We start from the raw sequence: 13,514 nt of genomic DNA, 5'->3' as shown, positions 1-13,514 counted from the left end.
TTTTCATCACTCCATCATCTTACATAATCAGATCACACTGTGGCATCTAAAGGTGGAGTATCATCTGCCATCACATTTGTCATCACCACAGTTGTTTTTATAAGGCCACCAAATATTAAGTGGCAGAACTGATAAGAAAACTTCATTAAAAGAATTGATTAGTTTCGAGCCACACTAACTAGGTAACAAATTGGTTGTGAAAATGGGCTTTGAAAATAGAGTGAAGCCAAACTAATAAGCAACAAACTGCGTCCTAACCAATTAACTTTAAAACTGCAGATGCATAAAAAGTCTCAGGCTATATTTATCGAGGTCAGTCAAGGAAGACACTTATTAAAGTTTCATGGATGTTTTGTCAACTTTAAAGGGACATAAAGCTAATGGGACATATAACTTGAAACTAGTGTGCATTCACCAGCTTTGCACATAATTTCAAACAATGTCTGGCTAAGCTACAAATAGGATTAGCTAGATGTCTTAAATTGTTACTACTTAAAAGTCAACATGAGCCCCAACTGGGAATAAAACTGAATGATGTGCATAACTTTGCTTGAATTTCAATCTTTCTATTCTGTTCATTATTCATTTTAGTTTGTATTCCCTTATGTTGAAATTTCAGTCTTGTTAATGACATGATTTATGTACCTGGAAACTGAACCCCTGGCATTTATTCACACAATAAAAGGAATAAACACTTCAATACAGTATCTCCTATCACACCTTGATTGACCCCCCCGCCCCCCCACCCCTTTTAAATACTAATAGGTAGAAGGCTGTGCATGAGTAACCAGAAACAGGCATGTAACGCAAAAAAGGTGAGAAGTTATGTCATGGTTATTGGCTTAAATTTGCAAACTTCTGCGCTGATTTATTGCACAGGTATAGGTTCCAAGATGACAAATAGAGTCCCACACATCATATGTGTGAGTTTTTGAAAAGTTTTTTTAATTATTTAGTTTTGTACACCCACAACCAGGTGAAATAGAATGCTTGAAAGAAGTTATGGCATTATGAATAGAATGCACAATTCAATACTGAAGTTCACTTACTATGAAGAATAGGAACCTTTGGATGCTCAATACACCACATACCACTGAAGAGCAGTTAAGTACAAGACAATGCTAGAGAAAACTGTAGGTCCCAGTGAGGAGAAAGGAGTAAGACACTTATACCCTTAACTGTGTCTGTAGACCCTTCTTTCACTATTGAGCATAGATTTAGAAGCTAAACAAGTAACTTAAAACAAGTCTTGATTATGGGTGAGAGCAGTCCAGTCACACCTCTATTTTACTAAGTGCTGAGGAGTTCTGGAACCAAACTGAATTTGGCCCTGTAGAAGTACACGACGCTTAAGACAGCATTGAATTCAGGGGGAGTGTGGCCAGCAACAAGGCTGACTAGACGCACCCGCAGGAACTCCGGCTGCCCCACTTAAATCCAGACTATAATCCTGCCTTTACCACATCTTTCATGGATTAACCGAAGTTCCAAAGGTTGGCAGTAGCTGCGGACATTGGAAGATTCCGAGATCTGAAACAGCAGGGAAAGGGCTCTGAGGCATCCATGGCCGAGAGAGGAGGCGGACAAAGATGGTGCCCGGCGCCAAGAAGACGCTCAGAGAGACGAAGCGACCCCAATGCACCTAGGGAAATAAGACGCTCCAGCTCAGCGGAGGGGGCGTACGGAGTAGAGAAGAGGAGCGGCTCACACAGAGAAGCTATGAGGAGAAGTGTGAAGACCCGAGAGATGCAGAGGGCAGGCTGGAGGAAACAGGCCTGGACCCGGGCTGAAGAATAGTGAGGCAGAGGGGAGTGACCAAACTACTGAAAAACAGAGCTCTGCGGGTAGGGAAACACAAGCAGAGAGTGTCGGGGGGGCTCCCTGAGACTTCGCTTCGGAGGGACTCGGCCAGTAACTGGCTGTGTGCCTATTCCAGGGCCCCGCTTCAGGTCCGGCCGGACCTGCCCGCATGGGAGGGTCTGGGGGGGCTGGGGAGCCAAAGGTGGAGCCAAAGGTAAAGGGGTTCGCGACAGGCAGAGGGGAAGAATGCATTTCGCCTCACGCGGACGATGTCCTTCTGTAGGTCACCGATCCCTCATCCACGATTCCAACCCTTTTCCAAGCGTTAAGGACATACGGCGAACACGCAGGTTACAAAATGAACTGGGGCAAATCAATTCTTTACCCAGTGGGTGGACCCCCGAGATAAAGGATCTCTCCAGGAAATTGCAAGTAACCACAGAAGGGTTTAAATATTTGTGGATGTACATATCTATGGACATCTCACGCTACCTCACACGCAACATTTCCGAGGTTAGTGACAGATTTCACGCTGATGTGGAAAGGTGGAGAAAGCTGCCCCTAACAATATTGGGCAGAGCGGCAATGTATAAGATGATTACACTCCCCAAACTTCTAAACATCCTGCAAAACACACATTACTAGATCCCGGAGGACATTTTCGGGGCGATTGAAAGTGAGGTATGCACTCTCCTGTGAGATGGGGGCAACCACGGATCGCGCATCCTACACTGTAACGTAATCAGTACAAGTGGAGGGATAGTGCTCCCGGACATCAGATCATATTACCGGGCTGCATACCTGATAGCAGTAATGAGTGACTCCGAATGGAAGCACTTTCAACTGGTAAGGCTGCCCTGCTACCACAAATCTGAGACATTTGCGATGAGCGGGATGTATTGGAATGTGGAAATATGCGTCCTTCAAGTCTAGAGTAGACAAATTCGCCTTGTTGTGGGAGCACTTGTTGAAATGTCACCATGTGAAAATTATCTGATTGTATGTAATGATTTAACTCTCGGAGGTCTAAAATGGGTATGAGAGAGACGTCCTTTTTGGGTGTTAGAAAGTACAGGGAGTATACGCCCAACCCGTGATATTGTATTGGTATTGGCTCTATGGCTCCTTTTAAAAGGAGAGACTGAACCTCGTTTGCGGAGGTGTAGATGGTCTGGTGACATTTTGTGTGAACGTGGAGGGATGTTTGGAGGATTGTTGGTAAGCCCCAGGCAATAACCAAATCAGATCATTCCTAGCACCCATTTGACTGTATAGATTGCCAGACGGGTAGGAATTGTGAAAGACGTCCCCCTGACAGGTGTTGAAAGAGCAGGGGGAAGGTGCGTGTGTTGTAAACTCTGGCTCTACCTTTGCCATTGTTGCCTCTGTTGTTTCCTCTAAAGAAACCTTTTCAAGAAGAGGGCTGATGGTTGCCTTTGTACGGTGTAGAGGCAGTTTCTGAAGAGATATTCTTGGACCCTCCACGATAGAAGGTGCATCGAAAGGAACCACGAGTAGAAAGGGACTGTAGGGCACCAATAGACATTCTCAAGTCAGTGCCCTTTTTCATTTTTTCGAAGGACATGTCTACTACAGGACCAAAGAGATGTTGTTTGTCGAATAGTGTGTTGAGAATGGAAGCTTGAACTTTGGGTTTAAATCCCCAAATTCTTAACCATGCGTGTCTTCTTAGTAACACACTGGTATTGACGGCTATAGCCGCTGTGTCCGCTGCCTTTAATGCACACCTAATGGAAGAATTAGAGATGAGCTTTCCCTCTTGCACTCAAGTCTTGAGCTTTGGATTTATGCTAATCAAGTAAGAATAGGCGGAATTGTACCATTTCTTCCCAATGTGCCCTATCGTATCTGGCTAAAATGGCATGGGTATTAGCAATATGCCAGTAATTTGCAGCTTGGGAGGCTACTCTTTTTCCAGAGGCGTCTATGAGCTTAGACTCTTTGTCCGTAGGTGGAGCATCCTCCGATGTCTGTGAATTGGCCCGTTTACGGGCATTAGAAACCACTAAAGAGTCTAAGGGTAACCGGCCCTTGATGAAAACTGGATCTGATGGTGCAGGTTTATATTTTTGTCTATCCTGGGGGTAGGAATGCGTGCACTAATAGGATTGTTAAATATGTCGTCCACTTGTCTTAACATACCAGTGAGCATAGGGAGTGTGTGGGTGGATATTTGGGAACTACTAAGGGTTTCAAATCCTCCTCTAGGGATTCCTTATGTATTTGCACCCTATGGTATTCAGCAGCTCTACTTAGAAGCCCTATATAGCCTACACTGTCATCTGGTGGAGACTGTTTAGTACAGTGGTTCCCAAACTGTGCGCCGCGGCACCCCGGTGCGTCGGTATCAGTAGCGAGGGGCGCCGCGCACGATATGGGAAAGATAGCGTCTGGCCGTTTGTAGGCAGTAAAATGTTATGCGTCTTTTTGAGGCCCCACCAGGGCCTGAATGCAGGATACAAGTATTCCAGCTTAGACCAAGATACGCAAAGTACGGTGGAGTTACAAATGCCTCCTGCATCATGTGGGTACAATGGTTTGGCCGAAGAGCGTACGTACATATGTATGTGTTTTCGCAGACGTAGCCTCCGCGCCATTACTGGCATACACAGCTCGCCCGCCCTGTTCTGCCGTGCCTCGTGGGATCCTCAGCAGAAGTTACAAATAGGTATGTGCGGTCAAGACGGAGAAAAAAAAGTTTATAAATATGTGTTAATTCCTCTATACTAGCCTTCCTCTGTCTGACCAAAGAGACCAGGTTTTAACGTCCGGGCACCTCCGCCATCGTACACTACCATGCTGTGCTTGCGGCCTCCCCCCCCCCCCCCCCCCCCCGTGAGCCCTTGCCAATTGCTTTTCACTTTTTAGACTTTAGGCCCCTTGTGCAGCGATGTCAGAAGTGCAGAACACCAGAGTAATGATGCGCAATAAACAAAAAAACATATGATCACACGCACACTCATGCATGAATAAACACACAAATGCGACGCACACAGGCTTCATTTCTAACCGGGACGTCTCTTGCCTGGCCCGCTCGCTTTACTTCTTCCTTGTGCTACTTTTAGTCTATTTATCCTTGTCTCTGAGACGCACCTGGGTCTGTTCATTCCTCTGAGCCTGTTTCTTCTAGTTTCATAAGCCACATCTGGGTCCGTTTCTTTCTCTCTGAACTGCATCACAGCTTCTTTCTATTCGGGTGATCTAGTCAGGCCATGTTTTTTCTGGGTGAACGCTGAAGGGGTCATACTTCGTTTTTTAAAGTGCGGGTGACGGTGGCATGAATAAGTTACAGGGGAACTGTTGAAAGTTAGGCTGAAAACCGTCAACATTATCGGCGCCCTCTTGCTCTCCTTAAACCTTTTGTGCGCGTAGAACAGCCGCCATTTTGAACACCATGGCTTCCCTGCTCTCGCCGAGAGCCAGCGCGCCTCTCTCTCTCTCCTAGCTTCACTGGCAACCCCCTGCTTGCACCTGCCTTGAGTCATAAACCCCTCTTCGGCGCTGCTCTCTCCCAGGCCCTCATCCTGTTCCCAACGCGACACCTCCCTGCCTCCCTTTCATGATCTCCGGCCCTTTGACGAAAACCCCTTTTCCCCGAGTGCCCGATTGTCTTCCCCGTTCCCAGGCCGACACCTAGCTCTGCCGATACCAACCCCTTGCCCCTCCCCATACAATAGAAAGCTTCCCTCCTCAAAGGACCCCCGAGATGATCAAAGCCCCCCATCCCACGAGATCCGATCGAAACCCGCACACTCCGTGAATCGGCGGAATACCCAGCTGTGCGATGATCATCACCTGTTGTGAACGGGGCGGGGACTTCCACTGTAACCTTGCGTGGGAACGGGCTGGGAAGGGAGGATTCTGAGGATGTCTTTCCGTACATCAAAGTATCAACGAGAATGTGTTACATGTAATAAAGAGATAAACTTGTGTATAAGAGGCCAGGCCTCGGGGATGCAGTTAGAGCACCTCAGAACGATACCTTCTGTCCGTTTTCGTTGTGTTCTCCTCCGGAGCGAATAAAAACCTTGTTTCCTGCCTTCCAGTCTCCAGCGCCTGCCTCTTCAATAGTTTAACTTCTTTGTGGGTTCAAGAGGCGACACCGCCGGGCAATAATTAAGGATCTTATATTCTGGTTGGTAGTGCCCCCCAGTTAGATTCAACAATTGGCGTCCCAAGCGTGGGGCCCATCAGCGACCCATGGATCCAGTGGGAGAGGTCCTGACGACAAAGTGAACGACTGCAACGATCGGGAACGCGTCTGTCCGATAGACCCTCGTCTGACAGCCGATCATCCGAACTTCACTGGTTCCGAACAGACCTCTCTCGAGTGATCTACGGTCCTGACTGGGAACCATCAGGAGTGCCGCGAGGATAACGGAGAAGAGAGGACGATCGGGCGCTGGATTCGGAAGACAGGAAACTGTCCATGCGGTCCGGGTAAGGTCGTGTAACCACGACAAGTCGCGAAATAATTGTTTGATTGCCTGTTTGTTTAAAAATACTAGTATTGCTCTTTTTGTTTATTTGGAGATTCACTGTCTGCAAACGGAGAAGCAACGGTCTCTCTCTTTGCAAGCAGTGGAGGATAGGTAGGGCAGCAGCCGTGCTTATTTTCTCCCCCACTCAATAATCACTTGAAACTGAACTGTTGTTCACAAACTATTGTTTCCTGGAGATTCCCTGTCTGCAAACAGGGAAGAGACCACCCTTTTTGCAGATAGTGAAAAAGGTAGGTAACGCAGATCTTTGCGGACCTACTCATTCTCCCCATTGTTATTTATCGGTCTTTTGTTATCTTGATCTATGAGGGATTCACTGCCTGCAAACGGAGAAACAACGGGCTCTCTCTTTGCAAACAGTGGAGGATAGGTAGGGCAGTAGCCGTGCTTATTTTTTTCTCTCCCACTCAATAATCTCTTGAAACTGAACTGTTGTTCGAAAAACTATTGTTTCCTGGAGATTCCCTGTCTGCAAACAGGGAAGAGACCACCCTCTTTGCAGATAGTGAAAAGGGTAGGTAACGCCAATCTTTGCGGACCTGCTCATTCTCCCCATTGTTATTTATTGGTCTTTTGTTATTGTATCCATGAGGTATTCACTGCCTGCAAACAACGTAGAATAGAAATATTCTGTCCAGTCTTTGCACCTAGTGATAAGATAGGCAGTGCTGACTTTTTAGTCCCTCGTTACGAGCCGTCATGTCTGTCTTCTCCCCACTGATTAGTAGCCTGTTTAGCCCGGACCGCTTATTAGAGATGGACCATCCAGCCCCACTGGAAGGCACCCCTAATAAGGACATGTTCATGAAGCATGGATTGACCGCTATTGCCTATAGTAAACTATGGCATAAATATACAAAAAAGGGTCAAGAAAGTCAATGGCCCCTGATAGGATCCTTCGATGACGATAAAATAAAAACGCTAGAAACTGCCCTGGGTAAAAACAAGACAACACCTACTATGCTTGATAGCTTCGGCATGTGGCGAAAAGAAACTGAACAGCGTAAAAAGAAAACTGAGAGTAGGTTGGAAAAAGAGCTGCAAAAAGCAGCCCACCTAGCTGCTCAGAAACTAAAAAAGGAGATAGAGGAAAGAGAGAAAGCTAAACAGAAACTAGAAAGGGAAACGCCAAGCCAGTGTCCGGTTAGAACCCCCTCCATGCTCTACCCTGATTTACCCTCGAAACGACAAGCCAATGAGGACCTGCTGTTAGGTCCTCCTATCATCTACATGCCCCCTCCATATGCCCCCTCTCAACCCTTGGCGCAGCACGCGCCACCCCCAGGTACAAACAAAGGTACCGCCACAGCGTCGGCCCCAATGGCCTCTGTGCCGGCCGAACCCCTTGTATTAAAACCCGCATCAACAACGACGTTAGACGACCATGAGACTCGAGGGGCTGGCCTTGCAAGAACAAACAGGCTAGACAAAGATGAGCGAGCGGGGATCGACAAAATAGCAAGGACACTGGTAGAAAGGAAGGATGATGAAGAGTACATCACAGATATGTTCAGCTCGTATATAGGGAGTCACAGACGACATTTTACCGTACGACTGTGTTATCATGTCTTGAATGCATACGAGGACCGATATCGAGACAAAGGTCCCGAGAGCCTAAGAACTCTGTACCGGAAGGTCGATATCGGGGATGAGGGCGAGTGTGATGTGTCGGACCTCCTTACGCGTACGCTTGAGGTTTTCCGCCACCTCACTGAACGAAAGCCAGGAGCTAAATCCGCAGCCCCCGTAGTGACCGAACCACCAACCGAGCAATCTAACACCATGATGCCAATACGAGAGGCTGCCCCTTACTGGGTTCCCCCTCGAGGTACAGGGACTCACGATGATGCAAACAACCAAGATGCAAAGGGAAGGGTAGTATACAACTGGGTCTACCAGCCATGGGACCGGCAAGAGATACTGACATTCCGGAAATCTCTACCCGACCTACGTAAAAACCCCACTGCCTTCTATACTGAATTGGGTACAGCCCTGGGTTCAACGATCATGACCCTGGCTGACATCGACTTGTTCTTCGGGTTATGTCTACCAGCTGATGTGTGGAAGCAAATCCGGAAAGTCGACCACCTTGAGCTGTTCGGACATACCTGGTCACAACTCGATGACTTGGACAAACAACGGGGACCAGGACAAAAGCCGTTGAAATCCATTCTAGACCTCCCAGATAAAATCGTAGAGAAATTAAAAACCCAAATCCCAGAAAAGAAAGTGGACTGGTCGATAGTAACAGCCTGTCGCCAAAAACCCCAGGAGGATGTATCGGAATACTTCTCCCGGTTTGAAACGGTGTTCTCCGATTACAGCGGCCAGGACATGACCACTGCAACCGGACACCATCTGTTTGTCCAGAATTATGTTAAGGGCCTATCATTGGAAATCTCCCAGAAACTACAAGCCAGCGAGAGTAGTTGGGCAGCCTCCAAACCTACAGCGATTCTCCAAATGGCCCAATATTATGAGCATCAGAAAAATGAAAACGATAGGGCGACAGAGAAAAAGAAGAAAGACTTAAAAGAGAGGGTGATGATTGCCAAACTGCAAGGGGTGACTATAGGACGAGACCAATACCGGGGAAACTACCAGACAAACGTCCCTAAGACTACATTTCCCCAGGACCGCACTCTGACTCCCTACAGTGGACGCACAGACCTTAGAGAAGACCAGTGCGCTTTCTGCAAAGGGACTGGCCATTGGAAATCCCAGTGCCCAGTTCTTCTGGAAATGATCAGAAACAGAGACCCCAGGGATGTAGCAAACGGACCGAGACCTAAGGGACCACCACGAGGGCCCCCAAATGACGCAACGAACGACAGATCAAGCAGACCAAATACGTTCGATCGACCCAGACAGAACCAATATCAACAATCTGACTATGACGACACTCACACCTTTGCATAGGACAGCCAAGGGCGAGGGAGGGATCCAGTCGAGCTCTATGTTGACCAGCAGGGCCCTTATGTCACTGCTAAGGTCCTGGGTACCAAGTCTCCATTTCTGGTAGACACTGGCGCAACACGTAGTGCGTTATCTAAACGACTGATTCCAAGGCACCCTTGTCTGGCTCACTCATAACATCGACAGGTTTCGATGGAACGCCCTCCACTAACCCTTTGTCTGCCCCGATTCTCTTTGACGTAGAAAACAACACCACCGACACCACGTTCTTGCTTTCCTCCAATAGCCCTGACGCCATTATGGGACTTGACTTACTGAAACACTTCCGAGCGACGATTAGGTGTTCTCAAGATGGAGTTCGAGTGTTTCTTTACGACAACCCCGTTCTGCTTAGACATTGTTCCCCCCGACACATGTTTTCCATCACCGACGTTGACGCGTCCCTGCTTGACACTCTACCTCCGTATCTGTGGGCCAAAGCGGATTCGGACGTAGGGCGTATGTTAATTGACCCAGTGCACATTACTGTCCGACCAGACGCAACACTCCCAAAACTCCCACAATATCGGATATCGCCAGAGGGCGAGAAGGCATTGGTAATGATTATCCAGTCACTGATAGACGCAGGAGTGGTAGAGGAAGTGGTTAGCAACGTTTGCAACAGCCCTATCTTGCCCATTATCAAGAAGCAGGGAGAGGGAGATGAGAAAGCATACCGTTTCATCATCGACCTCCGAGAGATCAACAAAGTGGTGGTACCCCAGTACCCTGTGGTCTCAGACATCACCACCATCCTGACCTTGATTCCATCCACCGCCACCACCTTTTCCGTCATCGACCTCAAGAACGCATTCTTCTCCATCCCCATCCACCCAGACAGCCGATATCTCTTCGGCTTTACCCTAAAATCCCGCTCATATAGGTTTTGCCGAGCCCCTCAAGGCTACACGGAGAGCCCTAGCATCTACAGCCAGGCCCTCAAAAGGCAACTAGACCAAGTCCGGTTACCCGACGGGGTGGTGTTGGTACAATATGTCGATGACATCCTTTTGGCAGCCGACACCACCCCTCTAGCGGTTACCGCCACCATTCAACTCTTGCACTTCCTTGCGGAAAATGGCCACAAGGTCTCCAAGAAGAAGTTGCAATTCTGCCTACCCCAGGTCACTTACCTGGGCCACCTTCTGTCCAAAGATGGAAGGAAACTCACCCCTGATCGAATCCAAACCATTCTAGACACCCCTGTCCCTAAAACCCAGAAGCAGGTTCGCTCCCTATTAGGCCTCACCTCCTTCTGCCGACAATGGTTGCCAAACTTCAGCCTCGTTGTAAAACCACTGCTCTCTCTCCTAAACAAAGACGTCCCTTTCCCACTCCCTTGGACTCCTGAGTGCCAAACTTCCTTCACGGAACTACGAGATGCCCTTTGCTCAGCCCCTGTCCTGGGTACCCCTGATTACAGAAAGCCCTTCTCCCTTTACACTCACGAAAGGGAGGGGTGCGCTTTATCTGTCCTGACCCAGGCCATCGGTCCTAAGCAACGACCGTGTGCTTACTTCTCTGCCACTCTTGACCCTGTCGCCAGAGCCTTGCCTGCCTGCCTTCGAGCTGTAGCTGCTGCTGCAGTCTCTATCCGACAGAGTGAGGGGATTGTACTCTCGAATTCCCTCACGGTACTGGTACCCCATGCAGTCGACACCCTCCTGAACCAAACCAAGACGCAACATCTGACGAGTGCACGACTGACTGGATACGAACTAACCTTGCTTGCCCCCCATATCACCCTGAAAAGATGCACCACACTGAACCCAGCAACTCTGTTACCCTTGCCAGAGAACGATCCCAATGTGCACCCCGTACATGACTGCGTGACTCTTACGGACGAACAGACCAGGAGTAGGGTCGATCTCAGAGACACAGCTTTCCCTGACCCCGACGGGGAGTTGTGGGTGGACGGTTCTTGCATCAAACTCTCCGATGGTACCACTTCCGCTGCCTATGCAGTCACCACGGCTCGAACTGTAGTAGAAACAGCCCGCATCACCCAGCGATCTGCCCAGGCAGCGGAACTGATTGCTTTGACGCGAGCCTGCATCCTGGCAACAGGAACCACAACGAACATTTACACTGACAGCCAGTATGCCTTCGGGGTGGTTCACCATTTTGGGCTCCTCTGGAGGGAGAGAGGATACTTGACCTCACACGGCACACCCATTTTGCACGGGGATTTAGTCTCCGCCTTAATCGAAGCTGTCCTCCTCCCCAACAAACTTGCCGTTATCAAATGCCAGGCACACAAGAAAGTGACAGACATTATTGGACAGGGAAATGCACTAGCCGACATCACCGCCCGAACGACAGCTGAAAATAGAACGACAACACATATGTACGTGACCAGGTCACAAGCAGAAAACTGGACTGACGCCAAGGACACAATTAGAGACATACAAACGGCTAGCACACAACACGAATTGACTGAATGGGCACGGGTGGGATTGAAAGACGATGAAGGCTGCTGGCGGACAAAAGATGCGAACAGATGGCTGCTACCTGATTCATACTTGATTCCCATATTAACCATGGCACACTCCCCTGCCCACATAGGATCAGCCCCCATGATCGAACTTGTCTCCAGGGTTTGGCACAACGACAAGATCCCAGATTCCGCCAAACGCCTGGTCCAACAATGCTTAATATGCCTGCAACACAACCCCGGGAAGGGAACTGTAGTACCCCGGGGGGGATTTGGGGTCCCAAACCACCCATTTGAAGTCCTGCAGATGGACTACATCCAGCTAGACAGATGCCAAGGCCTGAAATATGTACTTGTCGTGGTGTGCGCATTTAGCAAATGGGTGGAAGCATATCCAACCCGTGACAACACCGCTATGGCCACTGCAAAGGTCCTGTTAAAGGAGTTTTTCCCCCGTTATGGCCTCTGTCGTGTTTTATGGAGTGATAATGGCCCCCACTTTGTAGCCAACGTTATCCAGCTCATCCTAAATGGGCTGGGTATTAAACAGAAATTCCACGCAGTCTTCCACCCCCAATCTGCTGGGCTTGTCGAACGACACAATGCCACACTAAAGCTTAAACTGGCCAAAATAGTGGCTACGACGGGCCTGAAATGGCCAGACGCCCTCCCACTGGCATTGCTATCGATGCGCTCCACCCCCACCCGACATCACTTAACCCCTTATGAAGTTGTCTTCGGCCGACCCATGAGCGTCTGGTCTGCCCCGAAACCAACTTCCATTCATGACGTTCCGGATGTCCTAATGTCTGATTATCTGTACAAATTGACTGAAACTTTGTCTGTCCTTCATCAGCAGGTGCAGCAGGCCATCCCCGATGCTTCCAGGGGTCCGGGCCACGCCATCCAGCCGGGGGACTTCGTGCTGATCCGAAATTTTCAGCGATCAAAGAGTTTGGAACCCCGGTGGACGGGCCCCTGGCAAGTGCTGATCACCACTCGGACCGCACTTCGAGTGGAGGGGAAGAAACACTGGCTGCACGCTCATCACTGCAAAAAGGTCTCTCCAGCCCTGGCCACGACAGACACCGTCAACACCCAAGAAGAGCTCCTGAACCAGGACCGACCATCGTTGAACTGCTACCCTGATACTGAGACACTTGAACTTTCAAGACATCCTGACCCCACTGTGCCATCTCGAGAAGGGTATTTCCTGCGTCGAAAGGAGGGAGCTTCGGCTAAGTAGGCCACGAACTAGGTTAAAGAATCTCAGAACGGTGACCCAAACTACCAAGGGTTACCTGGAGAGAAGCTAAAACTAAGTCTGTGGTCCTGCCCACTACCGAGCACCTTGAAGACGAAGATGATGGAAGCGCCAGATAAGAAGATGATGGAAGCGCCAAACAAGAAGCCGACTGAGACAACAGGAAATACCCACTACAGAAATCCGAGAACAGACAGACTCCATAGCTCAAAGACAATTGCACTCTTCATCGTAATCCTCCTCTGTTTTCTCCTCATGACTACGCTCTGGATTATGGAAGAACACGCACCTGCTCACGAAACATTCCTAACCACTGCTCAGCCTACCACCATGAAGGAACATTATCTAATTTCGCTCTCTCCCCAACTAAGAGAGAGGCGAAAGGAGTTTTGGAACAACTCCTTCGTGCAGCTACTTCACCAGCACAATCTTGCCACCAACGCCACCAACTGCTGGATCTGTGGGTTGTTACCCCATGCCACTGGACATTCAATACCATTCATCCCTTCACCCTTCTCCGTCCACGGCTCCTGTCTTG

At 49.0% G+C, this 13,514-nt stretch overlaps 1 protein-coding gene across 1 annotated transcript in view; it reads right to left on the bottom strand.

Annotated features, from left to right (window-relative positions):
* Nucleotides 1-13,514, bottom strand: part of TCF25 (TCF25 ribosome quality control complex subunit) — a 458,474-nt gene that overhangs the window by 256,710 nt on the left and 188,250 nt on the right. The gene's annotated exons all lie outside the window — the stretch shown is intronic.

The sequence above is a fragment of the Lissotriton helveticus genome, chromosome 12 (genome assembly GCF_964261635.1).
Source record: "Lissotriton helveticus chromosome 12, aLisHel1.1, whole genome shotgun sequence".
NCBI classification, from domain to species: Eukaryota; Metazoa; Chordata; class Amphibia; order Caudata; family Salamandridae; genus Lissotriton; species Lissotriton helveticus.
Note: the sequence above shows the minus strand (reverse complement) of the source record. Positions and strands in the feature narration are given on the sequence as shown.